Raw genomic sequence first — 17,290 nt, 5'->3', positions numbered from 1 at the left:
TCTAACAGGTGTGCGACTTTAGACACATTTATTTACTTCTCTTTAATTTCCTTGACCAAAAATTTAGACAATAACCCCATAGGGTTTCAATGACGATTAAATGAGGTGTGGATTAAATAGGAAACTATACAGTTGTGGGTCATTATTATTATCATCCTGATTTTAATGACGACAAATCTTAGAGTTTAAGAGAGACTTGTCAAACATTACTGAACTAGTGAGTAACAGAATAAAAGACAGGTAACAAGTGGCTCAGTCATCTGATGCTGCATAACAAATCACCTTAAAATTTAGTGACTTAAAACAAGAACAATTTTTCATTTTTCATTATTCTACTGGTTGACCAGGTGGCTCTGCTGATCTCACTTGAGCTCACTCTGCAATTGCATTTGTATGGTAGGCCGACTAGGGACAATGCTCAGCTAGAACAGCTGAAACGGAAGAACCTTTCTTGTCAATATTTTTATTCATAATTTCTTCACAGCCTGTGTTTCGGAGAGTTATGCAGCAAGCCACTAGCACGCAAATATCACACCTCTGCTTGCCTCACATTTACTAATGTCATGTTGACCAAATGAAATCACATGAATAAGTCCATAGTCAATATGAGTTGACTATGGAGTAGTAGTAGTTGACTACTCAAGAGTTTGGACATTGGAAAGCTGTGATTTATTGGAAGCCGTTGGAGAAACAATTATATGTATCTACATATCTGGAAACACTTTGATTTATTTTATTTTACTTTATTTTATTATTTCTAGTCAAAGTCTCACTCTGTCACTCAGACTGGAGCGTAGTGGCGCCATCTTGGCTCCCTGCAACCTCTGTCTCCTGGGTTCAAGTAATTCTCCTGCCACACCATGTTAACCAAGCTCGTCTCGAACTCCTGACCTCAAGTGATCCATTGACCTTGGCCTCCCAAAGTGCTGGGATTACAAGAGTGAGCCGCTGTGCTGTCCCCCAATTTTTTTATTGCTCTTCTATTAATTTCAGCTAAGAAAATTTGCAAAACATAGAATGATCATATGTATAGTTAGAACAAAGAATCTGTGTATTTGCATGTGTGTGCCTGGATGCACACATACGAGCACTTACAGGAGGGAGTGTTGCTGAAAAACAAAACTTTTTGAAAGTTACTGAAATAATGATCTACATTTTAAGTGAAAAAAATCTGAATAAATAATGATCTAAAAGTTTGTGGTAATCCAAGCAATAAGAGTAATAAAACTGTGAAAAGTGGGGATTTATTTAGAAAGCACGAACATAGAATACAGAAATTGAAATTTGCCTGTGCTATGAACCTGCGAATTCATTACCTGTCGATGGTTATTTGGTGACAAGAGTGTGTAAAGCAATAAATATTAAATATCAAATTGAAAGTTTTACCCATCTGGGTGGAGTATGAAATAATGTGTATCTATTTTTAGAAAAATGTGCCTGTGATTAGTCATGTACGTCTCTTGAGTGGATTCACTTTTATGTAATCCTTTATGTGCACAATATGGTTTTCTTAAACAAAATTTTGGGTTCCTCCTTTCCAAAATGCAGGTAAGAATATAATGGCATTTTTTTTTCATTTTTAGAATTAAAGATGATATACATCTATAATCTCTTATAGTGCTTGCTACTTAGTATACACTCAATAAATCCTAGCTGTTACACCTCTACTCTTTTGTGATTTCCTGTACGATAAAAGCAGCAGAAACTTGTCCTCTTCCTCCTTCTATTTCTCCTCTTCCTTCTTCTCCACTGCTACCATGACCTCCTCCTCCTCCTCTTTCTTTTTCTGCTTTTGCTTCTCTTCTCTCGTACCTTTCTAGTCCTAATGAACTGCAGTTTCAATAGGCATTCAGTATGTTTAGTTTATTGAATGAATGTCCTTGTAGCATTTGTAGTACCTGTATTTGCTTTAATTACATACTTTATCCAGATAAGTTCAGAAGTGATAATCACCTGAAAGGCACGGAGAAACCATATTGCCATTACATGAAATTTTAAAGAAAAAGAGATTTACATGGTATCTTTATATTCTTTCTCTTTAATACCAAAGACAAGCTTCTTCTCTCTCAGGCTGTATGCTTGTCTTATACTAGATAATACTTCCAATAGACTGTTTTATTGATTATTTTTTATTGACTCCACATAATAATATTCAGAGTTTAGGTCTTTTGTTTTATCCCAAATGGCAGAATATTAGACAGTGGTATTAATAAATGCATAACTATTTCTTCCTGGCAGAAATTATACTTCACAAGTAAATGTTTACTTTGACTAATACTAAAACTCACTCTTGTATTTAATGGATTTCTATTAGATCATTAATTTTCACATAACTTATGAGTCAGCTGTTGTGAGAGTAAAACCAATTTAAATCCAAGTTGATATGTATGTGCATCCTTCCTCCCTCCCCTCCCTTCCCCTCCCACCTCCCGTCTCCTCCCCTTCCCTTCCCTTCCCTTCCCTTCCCTTTCCCTCTTTTTCTTTCCCATTACCTATTTCTTTCTTTCCTCTTCTACTTTTCTCTCTTTCTATTTTCTCTTTTCTTTCCTTTCTTCTTAAATTTTGATTCTGTTGTCTTTTGCTTTGTAATATTTTAAATATTTGTTTAGTAAAATATAGCAATATTTACCTTTATAGATCTGGGTTACAACATGCTTAGTATGTTTAAAATTATATTTTAAAATTATTTCTATCTTCTTCCAATTGTTTATAGCTTTTAAAATTGTGGAATTTTAAATCCCCTAGAAATTTTAGACAACTGAGTTTTTTATAAAGTCAAGCTCTACAATTTTGTTATAAAATGTGTGGCCAACTGCCATACAATCATTCATTTAATGTCATCATTATCACATGCCACTTTACCATTAATATATGCTTTTTCATCTGGACCTAATCATCTGTTCCATTATTGTATTTTTCTTTCCTTATATCAAAAACATACATTTTTAATTACTGTACCTTTAACATGTTATGCCATATGGTACAGAGTGTTTACTTTCTCTAAATCAAAGTATTTATCTTTCAAAATGTTTTTTGATATTTTCGTGCATTTTATTTTACATATGATAGTTAATACCTTTTGTATTGATTTTCTTACCTTCAGAGACTATTCTAACCCGTGGAACGCAAATTGGTCCAATGCTGAATGTTCTGAATCTTTTCTTAATTTTATGTAATTTTCTGTTATGTTTGCTTTCTCTTTATGCTTTGTAATTATATTTTCTTTCTATTTTGGGAGCTTTTTATTGCGGTTTAGTTGCTTAATTTTATCTCTCACACATGCAACCTTCCTGTATGTTTGTTATATGTTATTTGATAAAACATCAAAATCATATTTTAATTATAATCTTTCTTATATGATTTCTCTTATACACAACTGCATTTTCCTTTCTTTTCCTATTTTTAGGATGCTAATTAAAATGTTTTTAGGGTCCTTTTGTTTTCTACTATTTACACGCATTATATCTTAGATGAGTTATTTTGCTTTGTTATCTTGGTGCTTTTCTTTCTTGATCTTTTTTACTATAATTGCCTGCTGATCCTTGATTGGTACTTTATATTTAGCAATAAGAAACTTGAGTGACTTTTTAAAGGTAGTTAATAATATTATTAATAGTGATAATAGCTAATATTTATATTACCCTCACTACATACCAGGCACTTTACAAATGTTAGCTCATTTAATAGTATCAACAAGTGTAAAAATGTTGTACTTTAACATCACCATTGTTTACATCAGGGAATTTATACAGAGTGGCTCAGAATCTGCCCAAGATCCCAAAAGTATAAATCAGCAAAACATAAATTTGAATCAACATACTTGGCTTAAAATTAATCATTTTAAAGTTGTTTGAGAAATTTCCAAACTGCTTTTCACAGTGTCTGAACTACTGAACTACCATTTGACCCAAGCAATCCCATTACTGGGTGTCTACCCAAAGAACTATAAATCATTTTATAAAGACACATGCACTCGTATGTTCATCTCATCACTATTCACAATAGCAAAGATAAGGAATCAACATAGATGCTCATCATAACAGTCCATAACATAACAGTCTATAACAGTGGACTGAATATATGAAAATATGATACATATACACCATAAATACTATGCAGCCATAAACAAAATGAAATCATGTTTGTTTGCTTTTTGTTGTTGTTTGTTTGTTTGCTTGCGGCAATACAGATGCAGCTGGAACTTCTAACCCTAAAGAATTAACACAGGAATAGAAAACCAAATACTACATGCTTTCACTTATAGGTGGGGGCTAAACATTGAGTACGCATGGACAGAAATTTGGGAACAACAGACACTAGGGCCTACCTGAGTGGGGCAGGTGGAAGGAGGCTGAGGGTCATAAAGCTCCCTGTTTTCTCCTCCGCTCACTTCCTGAGTGATAAAATCATTTGTATACCAAATCCCAGAGACCTGCAATTTACCCATGTAACAAACCTGCACATGTACCAACAAACCTAGAATAGAAGTTGAGGAAAAAAAAAAGAATTACATACTTCTTGAATTTAAAAGAGAAGAAATTAACCACATCCGTGCTGTTCTGTAGTTAGTGGGTAGAAATGAGACAAAGTAATAAGATTTTCCAGCGTATCCTCATTATAAAAGGTTACTCTGGCAGTGAAATTGTTTTATGTATTCTTCCGCTGGAATATCTCTTTTTTTCTACATAGAAATTATTTATATCCAATAAGGTGATTTAATTATTTAATTAATTAATACATTAAGTTTTGTTTCAAAGCTTGTCCTAATCCCTCAATCTAAGAACTCTTCCTAGGAAAGTGTCACACTTTGCAATTCTCAGGGCTTTATTAGCCTGAGGGCAAACATTTACTATCTGCTCTGTATATTCACAGAGCAAACCTGCCTAGCTATTTCACAGGAGTCCTTTACCGCATTATCATAATGACAACTCCCAAAGCACATTATTTGAGGATGGCCACATAGTTTATGCCACATAAAAACTATTAAAATACAGTAATGCTAATATTATAATATTTTTTCTATACTTTCATCTACTCCAATCTTCCGGCTTTCTTTTTATTACATGTTAAAGGAGTCTTAAATATTTATGTATATTAAAATGCACAAATATTATATATGTAATTACAATCAAGAGGATTTTAGTATATTCAGAGTTGTGCAGCCATCATTACAATCTAATTTTAGAATATTTCCATAACCCCAAAAGAAACCCCCATAACCATTAACAGTCATGTCCCATTATCCCCCAAATCCTCCTTTCCCTAGGCTTGGACAAATGCTAATATATTTTTTGTCTCTATGTATTTGCCTATTTTGTACATTTCATATAAAAGAAATGGAATCACATAACTTGTAATCTTTTGTGACTGGCTTCTTTCACTTAGCATAATTCTTGTTCATCTGTGTTGTAATATGTACTGGTATTTGATTCATTTTATTGCTGAATAATATTCCATTTTAAATAATATACATTGTGTTTATTAATTTATCCATTGATGGACTATTGGATTGTTTGCACTTTTCACATTTATGAAAGAATTTTTGAATGTATATGCTTTTCATTTCTGTCGAGTATATGCCTAGGAATGGAATTGCTTAGACATATGGTAACAATATATTTAACATTTTCAGAAATTGCTAAACTAGTTTCCAAAGTAGCTGCACCATTTTACATTGCTATCAGCAGTGTATGAATGTCTCAATCTCTTCATATTTTCACTAATATTTGTTCTATCTTTTTCATTATAGCCATCCTAGTGGATGTGAAGTGGTATCTCGTTACTCTTTTGATTTGCATTTTAATGATGACTAATGAATTTCATCATCTTTTATGTACTTAATTACCATTTTCACATATTCTTGGAAAAATATGTATTCAAGTATTTTGTCTATTTAAGAAAATTGAGCTAAATGTCATGCCATTATTGAGTTGTAAGCCTTCTTTATGTGTTTTGGAGACTAGACCCATATCAGATATATAATTCAATATGATTTGCAATTTTTTTTCTCTTTACAGTGGGGTCCCTAGCGACACAAACATTTTTAATCAAGTTTATTTTTTTCGGTCAATAATTATTTTTGGTGTCATATCTAATAAATTGCTGTTTAATCTAACATCATGAAGACAAGGACTCACCTTTGTATTTTCTTCTAAGAATGTTACACATTTTTCTTCTTGCATTGAGGTTTGTGAGTACTTCTGAGTAGGGATCTGTCTTAGTCAGTTTGACCTACTCTAACAGAATACCTTTAAACAGGGTAGCTTATAAATAAAAGAATTTTTTTTTTCTCATCCTTCTGAAGGTTGGGATTACAAAATCAAGAAACCAGCAATATCAGATTCTGGTGAGGAGCTGTTTACTGGTTCAGATAAGGCATTTTTTCACTATATTCTTACATGGCATAAGTTGCTAGTTAACTCTCTAGAACCTCAATCTAGACCCTAATTCCATGCATGAGGGCTCTGCCACCATCTGCATTAGAGGAGGACTTAACCACTCCTCAGTTTTGCATTTTGTTTTACATTTATTTCAGGGAATTTACTCTTCCTGATGCAATTGTAGAGTTTTTTTTTTTTTTAATTTTGTTTTCAAGTTGTTCATTACTAAGATATAGAGATAAAATTCAATATTTTATATTTATCATATACACTGCAACCTTACTGAAATTATTTACTAGTCCTAATAATTCCTAATAACTCATAATAATATAATTTTTGTTTTTTAGGTTTTGTATGTACAAGATCATGTTATCTACATTTACAAATAGTTTTACTTATTTCTTGCAAATATATCTTCCTTGACTAATTGCTGTGGCCAAAACTTCCAGTACAGTGTTGAATAGATGTGGTAAAAGTGAAAATCTTTCTGGCATTCCTAATTTTGAATTTATTCTTTTACCATTTCATCATAGCTATAAAGTTAGCTGTTGATTTTAAAGATACGCCTTGTTTAGACTAATTCTCATTTATTGTTAAAGTGTTGAATGTTATTATCATAAAAGTGTACTGGAATTTGTGAACTATTTGTGTCTATAGAGATTATCATATAATTTTACCTTGTTTATTAATATGGTAGATCATGCTTACATAGCATACAGATGTTAAACTTAGATTACTGAAACAAGTCTTACTTGCTCATCAAGTATAATTATTTGTTTTGTTCCTATATTTGGTTTACTAGAATTTTTTAGAGTTGCTGCATCTATAATCAAAGGGACATTAGTATATAATTCTTTTTGTAATTTCTTTGTCTCGTTTCAGTGTCAGGGAACATAGATATGTGAAGTATTCTCTAATCTCCCATTTTTAGGAAGAGTTCATGAAGAACTGATATTAAGTCTCTAAGTTCTTGTTAGAATTCACTATTGAAGCCACGTTTGCCTGGACTTTCTTTTTTCTTCTGTTTTAGAAGCATTCCATTTATTTTTATGTTGTATTTGGTTTTCACTCATCTTAAAGTATTTACTAATTTCCCTTTGATTTCCTCCTTGTCCCATTTGTTATTTAGATATGTGTTGTTGAATGTTCACGTATTTGTGAATTTTCCAAATTTCTCTTATGTTTTTGTAATTTAATTCTGTTGTGGTGAAAGAATATACTTTAATATTATTTCAGTATCTTTAATTACATTGAATCGTGTTGCATGCCCTAGTATACTTTATTGTAGAGAATGTTCTATGTACATGTGAGAATAAATGCATTAGGTTGATGCTGTTTGAAGCATTATATTTTGGTTAATAAGCTTATAGTGCAATTTAAACCTATTTATTCTGCTGTTCGTATTCTATATATTTCTATCCATTTTTAAGCAAGATATTAAAGTTTTTAACTAATGATGTTGAATTGTCTATGTTTTCCTTTTATTCCATCAAATATTCTCCTACATATAGCCATTTCAGCTCTCTTTTGGTTATGACTTGCATAATAAATCTTTTCTTTCATTATTTTACTTTTGTTTTGTTTGTGTACATACACCTAAAGTTTAATGAAGTTAAATGAGAGGCGATCATGTTAATTCATAAACAGAATACTATCATTGGATTTAAAAATCAACAGCTAGCCAAATAGTTTCTAAGTAAGAATACTGAAGTAATTGAGGCAGGCAGAAAATACATATGAAAAGTCTACCATCTATGATATGTAAGGTTATTACTTAATTAAAAATGAAAATTTTCTCATGAACTTTCAATATATTTCAAATATGATTTTACAACATTAAGAGTGCTTTCAATTTTTTATATTTTTATTTTTTTTACTTCAGAGGACTGTATTGTTTTGGTGTCAGGATAATACAATCCTCATAGATATGTTAAGTTCATTTTCATAAGAAAATTTTAGATGAAATGATTATTGAAATTACAGCTACCTGTATCATTTTGACCTGTTTTTGTGAAATGCAGAAGAAAGACTTTGGTTTCCTGTGGTGCTCAGGAAGTTCCGAATTATGGAGTTCTAAGTTGTTCAGCAGTTAATAACTCATATTTAACTGTGACCAGTGTGTACTTCACTTATAGGTATAAAGCAGTCTTCCCTTTTAAGACTCACATCTCTAGGGACAGATAATTAACATTATTACAAGCTGTAAGTAAAATGCGAATCTATGTGTTAATATGTTTCTCTTCATAAAAACCTTTCTCCTTACAACATTTGATAACTGGACTTTAAGAATGTTACAGATGACTCATGCCTGTTCTTGGTACTGTGTATGCTGTGGGAGTGGGGGAGATCTTAGGTCCTCTCTTCCATAACCTTCATCTTCTCATTACTACTTGACTTTGTTATTTTTATTCTCCCAAAGATGTATCCTTCTAACTATGAATCCCTTTCCCTGTGTCCTATCAAATCTTTAGAATACATATACTGTTCTTGTATACCAATAACTAAGGGAGCCAGAGAAAATATAAGATACAGTTAAGTCAGTGTCTGTCCCTAAAAATATAGGGGTATGAAAGTGCACATTACCAGCTACAAAGAGGTAGCTATCTAGTTCAATCTGGCAAGCTTTCCGTTTTATTTTTACATACAGTTAAAACATTTGTTTGAATTTTAAGATCCTGTGAAAAGCATCCCACAGGTGAACATCCTACATGCTGCATTACTGGAAAAATCCCCCACCATCTTTTGGAAATCTTGTTGATGAATTATAAGTCTATAAAATATTAATATAATAAACATAGAAGTTCAGACTTACTAAAATCTTATAGTCAACTTATTATTTGGTAGCCTTCAGGGATATGACAATTAAATTCAAACACTGGATATCCCAGAGAATATTGAACTACTCACAGATACTCATTTACTTACAAATAATAACCACCTCTTCATCAAGGAGAATAGTGAAGGAACTTAAAGGAGAAAGTATTACCCAGGGTTATAGCAGAAACCTGGAACTTGGTCCAGGTGTGTTATGAGGATAAGAATAAAGCAGGGCACCTCAAATCATAAAAGGGTTTCCTGATTGAAGTATAAAATAAAATAGCATGCTGGCAAACAAGTGCTCTAAACATAACCATTAAACAATTCAATAAACATTTTCACTTTCTCTCAAATACATATGACAGTAGAAACTGTGAGATAAATTGACCTCAATGTGCAGTTGAGTATGAAACCTCTGGGATGATTCTGACCATTTGGGTGGAGACATTTATGCCTAGCAAAAGCTAGCCTACGATACACTCCTTTAAGTGTGAAAACTTTAATAAAATTAGAAAAAGAGAAAATAAAAGATTTGAGAAAGATAAACATTATGTCTATCCATCAGTCCTATATTCATTCTTCTTTCTACAAATCTTCACTTTTAAAGGTTTCCAGAAGAAAAGCACATTTTGAAATTACAAAAATAGTAACAAATTTGACTTTTATGGTTTCAGATTGATGGCTTCTCTAAATGTAGAATCTCAGAAGACACTTAACTTGGGCAGGGAAGCTTCTTTTATTTATCATAACTATACCAAGAATTAGAAAAGTGGATTGTTAACATAATCATCTTTCTCTCCCTATCACATTCACTTTCTAACTACTTTTTTCTCATTCCTAAAAAACCTGCATTGTTGATACTATAAATTTAAGCCATAAGAATCCTTTTTAGTCTATTTCTAGTTTTAAGAAATCTTTACCTCTCATTTATTTACTCATTCATGTCATGCCCCCTCCCTCTATGGAATTCAAGTTCCATGAGTGCTAAGGTTTGTCCGTTTTATTTACCCTTCTATTGCCAATCTCTAGAGCTATACCTGACATAAATGTTGAGCTCATTAATTTTTAGTAGGTATGTTATTATTTTCTCATAATGATATTGCACAAATATTATACACAACCAACAAGATCAGCAAGCACAATGTTAATATTAGAAAAAGAAAGAAAATGCTCCAAGTTTTTTAACTCTTAAAGCTCTAGCAAAAACATCAAATTTGTGGAATTTTCCCTCAGAGTTTTATCTGATTGTAAAAAATATATATATATTTAGCTTTTACATGCTGATATGGTTAGGATTTGTGCACCCACCCTAATACCATCTTGAATTTTACTTCCCAAAATTCCCACATCATGGGAGGGACCCAGTGGGAGGTAACTGAACAATGAGGGTGGTTATCCCCATGCTGCTGTTCTCATGATAGTGAGTGAGTTCTTACAAGATCTGATGGTATTATAAGGGGCTTTTCCTCCTTTCACTCTGCACTTCTCCTTGCTGTCACCAAATGAAGTAGGATGTGTTTGCTTCCCCTCGGCTATAATTTTAAGTTTCCTGTGGCCTCCTCATCCATGCTGAACTGTGAATCAATTAAAATTCATTCCTTTCTCAATTACACAGTCTCAGATATGTCTAATTTACACAGTCTCAGATGTGCCTAAATTACACAGTCTCAGATATGTCTTACCTATGTCTTAGATATTAGTAGTGTAAGAACAGACTAATATAGTAAATTGGTACAGGTAGAGTGGAGTGCTGCTATAAGGATACCCAAAAATGTGGAAGCATCTTTAGAACTGGGTAACAAGCAGAGGTTAGAACAGTTTGGAGGGCTCAGATGAAGACAGGAAAATGTGGGAAAGTTTGGAAACCCCTAGAGACTTGTTGAATGGCTTTGACCAAAATGCTGATAGCGATATGGAAAATGAAGTCCGCGCTGAGGTGGTCTCATAGGGAGATGAGAAACTTGCTGGGAACTAGAATAAAGATGACTCTTGTTATGCAGAGACTGGCGGCATTTTGCACCTGACTTAGAGATCTGTGAAACTTTGAACTTGACACAGATGATTTAGGGTATCTGGCAAAAAAAAAAAAAAAAAAAAAAAAAAAAAAAAAAAAAAAAAAAATTCCTATGTGGGAAAATACTCAAGCAGAAGCAGAGTGTAAAAATTTGGAAAATTTGCAGCTGGGTGATGTGACAGAAAAGAAAATCCTACTTTCTGGGGAGAAATTCAAGCTGTCTGCAGAAATTTGCATAAGTAACGAGGATCCAAATGTTACTCACCAAGACAATGGGGAAAATGTCTCCGGCGCATGTAAGAAACCTTGGATGTAGCCCCACCCATCACAAGCCCAGAGGCCTAGGAAGAATAAATAGTTTTATGGGCAGGTCAAGGGATCTCTTGTTGTGTGCAGCCTCAAGACTTGGTGCCCTGCTTTCCAGTCACTCCAGCCATAGCTAAAAGGGGCCAAGGTACAGCTCAGGCTGTTGCTTCAGCAGGTACAATCACCAGGCCTTGGCACTTTCCATGTGGGGTTGTGAAATGGCAGTTTCTATGCAGTGTTGAGCCTGTGGGTGCACAGAATTCAAGAATGGAGGTTTGGAAACCTCCACTTAGATCTCAGAGGGTGTATGGAAGCACCTGATGTCCAGGCAGAAGTTTGCTACAGGGGTGGGGACTTCATGGAGAACCTCTGCTAAGTCATTGTGAAAGGGAAATGTGGGGTTGGAGTTGCCACACAGCGTTATCACTGGGGCACTGCTTAGTGGAGCTATGAGAAGAGGGCCACCATCCTCCAGATTCCAGAATGGTAGATCCGCTGACAGCTTGCACCGTGTGTCTGGAAAAGCCACAGACTTTCAACACCAGCCTGTGAAAGCATCTGGGAGGGAAGCTGTACCCTGCAAAGCCACAGGAGTAGAGATGCCCAAGGCCATGGGAACCAGTATAATCTGGATGTGAGACATGGAGTCAAAGAAGATGATTTTGGAACTTTAAGGTTTAATGATTGATCTATTGGATTTCAGACTTACATGAGGCATATATCCCCTTTGTTTTGGCCAATTTCTCCCATTTGGAATGGGTGCATTTACTCATTGCCTATGCTCCCATTGTATCTGGGAAGTAACTAACTTGTTTTTGATTTTACAGGCTCATAGGCAGAAGTACTTGCCTTGTCTAAGATGAGACTTTGGAGTTGGACTTTTGAGTTAATTCTGAAATGAGTTAAGACTTTGGGGAACTGCTGGAAGGGCATGATTGTGTTTTGATATGTGGAGACATGAGATTAGGGAAGGGCTAGGTGTGGAATGATATGGTTAGGCTTTCTATCCCCACCCAAATCTCATCTTGAATTGTAGTTTCCATAATCCCCACATGCCATGGGAGGGACCCAGTGGGAGGTAATTGAATCATGGGGGCATTTACCCCCATATTGCTGTTCTCATCATAATGAGTGAAATTTCACAAGATCTGATGGCTTTATAAGGGGCTTTTCCTCCTTTTGCTCTGCACTTCTCCTTGCTGCCACCATGTGAAGAAGGATGTGTTTGCTTCCCCTTCTGCCATGATTGTAAGTTTCCTGAGGCCTCCTCAGCTGTGCTGTACTGTGAGTCAATTAAATCTCTTTCCTTTATAAATTACCCAGTATGTCTTTATTAGTAGCATAATAATGGACTAATGCACATGCTTGAATAATATGATTCCTTACTTTTTTCTTTCTTTGTGAAATGGCAAACCATCAAAGTGAAGAGGAGATTTAAGTATCTCATACATGTGGCTGAGGGTATCTGCTAATCCTGAGATTTTAGAATTACCTTAATTTCTCAACAAATTTCCAGAGGAGCTTAGCCAATAAGTAATGACCTAGAAATAAATGCAGATAATTTATTTTAACATTGGGCCACTTTTATAAATAATATGAGATGCTTTTACTAAGTAAACCAGGACAATTGGCATGAAGGATACTGTCTAGGGTAAACTGAAATTTTATTTCACATTACCTAGATTGATGGTGTTAGGATAGTTACTTTCAACTATCCAGAAGGGCTGAAAATATTGTAAGAAAAGAGTATTACAATATTTTGCAATCCTACATAACATATACATACATACATATATATAGTGTGTGTGTGTGTATATATATATATACACACATATATATATTCAATTAAAAATGCTGAAAAAGCTGGGGGTTCCTCAGTATCCAAAAGGTCAGATTTAGAAAGATTTACTAAATGAAATATCAAATTATAAAATATAGATAAACAAACAAAAAACTGGAGATATCAATACAGTTTGCAACCTACCTCAGAGCAAACAGTAGTAAGTGACAATGATAACTGCCTTATAAGTTTGTGAACATGGTAGGATTTTCTAAATGTTTGGTTTTGCATCTGGATATACGCTTCTAATCCCAGAAGAGGGATTGGTTTGAAATATGCCTCTTAAAGTAGCTCTGATTTCTATTTTTGCAATAATTATGGTTTGCATCAGGCAACTACTAGTGTATAACATATTTACTATAATGCTCTGAAATCTGATATTTGTTTCTAATACAGAGTTGCCATGATCATGCTTACATTTATATTTTCATTAAATATTTGAGAGTACTTTTTAGAATAAGAAGAGTGGATAAGGCTTTTGTTTAACACTAACAGGAATCATGTGAACAACTTCAAGACCAGAAGGAAATAGTATTCCTGAGGATTGAGGACTCAGTTACTTCCGGGGAAAGCCTTGAATGAAATATTAAATTGTCATGGCCTTAATATGGCAAATTATAGAGAGTTATAAAGAGTCTGAGTTATAAAGAGACTGAGGCTAATGACAAGTTGTAGTCCTATATTCATGCATCAAGGAGTACAGAGATTAGCCAAAAGATTGGTCATAGGGATTGATTATGTTTGCATGAATCTGCAAGTGTTCTTCAGTGAATAGACTTAAGTAGGGTTTCAAATGGTTACAGATGTTTTCATGGATATTATTTTACCATTTTCTTCTGTTTGCTCTTGTTTATACCTATTTCTAACTTAGGAGTGCCTACATTAAGTCTTTAAAGTAGCTGTTTTATGACTTTATGTGGGTATTGATATTAGAAACACAGTATGTACATAGAAACGTTATTTTTAGATTACTTTGGAAAAGATTGTACATCAAGAGAAAATAATGAAAATAATACTATGAGAAGACATCCAAGATGTTATTTTTTTCATTAATACAGTAGATTCCTGTTGCTTGATACATTATTTTAATATTTAAATATTATATTCTCTAAATTAATACATTAATAGACAAAAACAATAAAAACAAACAAAAGCTTTAGAAAATTAATTCAGGCCTTAATATGCATTGATTTTCAAATATATTCTAAAGATCTTTTAATACAGTTTTATTTTTAAATTTCAAAATAGAAAAGTTTAGTTGACGCCATTATATAATAGGTGATATAAATAATGTAATATTTAAATTATATTTTATAAAATGTGTTTTAAAACAAACAATAATTCCCATAAGCATATTTGTGATTAAAGAGGTAAAATAAAATACGTTTTCACGGAAATATGTTTTACCTACCAACAAGTAATATTAAGCAACTGCAAAAGTCACAAAAGCAAAAACAAAACTCTAATTAATTTTAAAATTAACAAATATAAGAATGCATTACAAAATATTCTGTTAGATTTAGCAATAGTTAATTTTGACTCCCTGAAAATGTAATGATTATTCAATGTGAATGAGTAGAGATAATTAAATTGTATTCTGTGAAGTCAGGTGAGAAAATTTGGAAGAACAGGTATTCAAACCCAGGTGTTTTCAACTTATTATCACACTATCAGATTTGTTAGTTATCCTCTATACTTTTATGTATTAGAAATGGGCAATGTGTTCTACAACATGGTGGAAGTAATAATGAGGTCCTTTTGTAGAACTGTATCAGCTAAAAATGCTGATAAGCATTTAAGTATATATTTATATAAGGAGAGCATATATCCTACCTCGGAATTTATGCATATCTTTATATCTACCTACCTATATATTGATGTATATCTATTTATAGATATGTGATTTGAACTTTTATAAATGATTCAATATATAGTACATTTATTTTCTAATATTTTGATTTATTTTCACATTTGTTCTAGAAAATAACTCCTCTAATTATTTGACACACCCTAGACATCAGGGACTGAATGTTTGGTGAGTTTTTTTGGTTGCATGTTTGAACAATAATATCTGACTCTCTGTAATCCAGAAATCAGTCAATCAATAGTTAGTGGCTATATAATATTGACTATAAAAGTAGTAAAAAAAAAAAAAAAACAGTGCTTTAGGAATATGATGACAATTATACAGATAATTTTAGACATCAGAATCTAGATAAATTTAAAAATTTGTTTCAGTCAAATGTTTGCTATTTGTAATAGCTGGCATTTATTTTTATACATAAAGCATACTAAGAAAATGATTTAAAAAATAGGAGACCTTCTGGGCATGGTGGCTCACATGTGTAAACCTAGCACTTTGGGAGGCTGAGGTAGGGGGATTGCCTGAGCCCAGGAGTTCAAGACTAGCCTGAGCAACATGGTGAAAATCCGTCTCTACTAAAATACAAAAAATCAGCCTGCTGTGACGGCGTACACCTGTAATCTCAGTTATTCAGGAGGCGGAGGCAGGAGAATTGCTAGAACCCGGGAGGTGGAGGTTGCAGTGAGCCGAGACTAAGCCACTGCACTCCAGCCTAGGCAACAGAGAGAGATTCCATCTCTGAAAAAAAAAAGAGAGAGAGAGAGAGAGAGAGAGAGAGACCCAAGCAGAATCAGTGACAAAAATGGCTGAAATGGAAAATATATTTCATTCGTTCATTCATTCATCCATTCATTCATGTATTCATTTTCTTAATAGTTGTGTGTTGGGAGACATCGCAACCACTGTGGCTTTATGGGGATTGTATGTTAATCATCAAAGAAAAAGTTTCATTGTCTTGGTGTACCTATCTTGCCTGTATTAGAGTTGGATTCTAGTTTCATTAGTTTTTTAGAGAATTTAGAGTTATGTTAATATAAGTAAAATGCCATATGAGTTCTTAATAAAAGTGAGTTTCTCAAGGATTTCTTTTTTTAATTCTAGTAACTGCAGTTATAGAAGGGTGTGAGTTTGTTTATGTGTGAACATTATAGAGACTCTTTCAATACTGCATAATTAGAAGTTTAATCAGGTCAGTGGAGTGTAAACCATTACACAGGAAGTACAGCTCCTGAGGCAATGGAATTCTTATGTAGAAATGTATACTAATTACCTTATTGAGAGTGTTTGGGTTTGCAGTTTACTAAAGTGTACAATAGCCAATGGCTTTTATATGTTATGTGCAACTTGTCTAACCCATAAACTATACTAAAGCGCATAATAAGACATTCAACTAGATATGGTTACTCATTCAAGTCTGTTATCGATTGAACTGTACATAAAACGACATTTGCAGGATAGTGTATCCTTTTATTTATTGTAAGCTTTCTTTGTTTATTTAGTAATTGGCAATAGGTCTCAGTTCATTTAATGTGAATGAGCAAGATCTCAACTCTTACTACATTCTATTATGGTGTAATAGCTCTCTTGACCTCCACCTAGGAACAGAGTTTTCATTCACACCAGGGGAAAAGGAAAATGGCAGTGGCTTCTTTCTTTTCATAGACATGCAAAGTGTGTTTTACATCAATTTGTATTAATGAGTGGAGAAAATATGAGATTACCTTTATCAGAACCATACTGTAGTAAATTATTGCATGAACATGCACTTTTGTGGTCTGAGCTATAAGTTGAAGTAAACAATAATATTTTCACCTCTTCTTTTATGTATAGAAACTTCAAACATAAAATAAACATTTCAAATTGCTTTTCCTCTCAACATGCAGGAGTAGGAACAATTTTCTGAAGTTAATAACATTTCTGCAAAGGCTGTGGGGAAATCATGCAAAGCTAAACTGCATAGCACGGAAGGTTGCTAAACAAAAATCTTTTTGAAACTTCTATTACTTTTTTCTTTATTGTTTTATGAAGTTTAAAGTACTTTTAAAGAGTAATCACTTTGTAGAATATGG

This window comes from Rhinopithecus bieti, unplaced genomic scaffold (assembly GCF_001698545.2).
Source record: "Rhinopithecus bieti isolate Rb0 unplaced genomic scaffold, ASM169854v2 scaffold_63560, whole genome shotgun sequence".
NCBI classification, from domain to species: domain Eukaryota; kingdom Metazoa; phylum Chordata; class Mammalia; order Primates; family Cercopithecidae; genus Rhinopithecus; species Rhinopithecus bieti.
Note: the sequence above shows the minus strand (reverse complement) of the source record.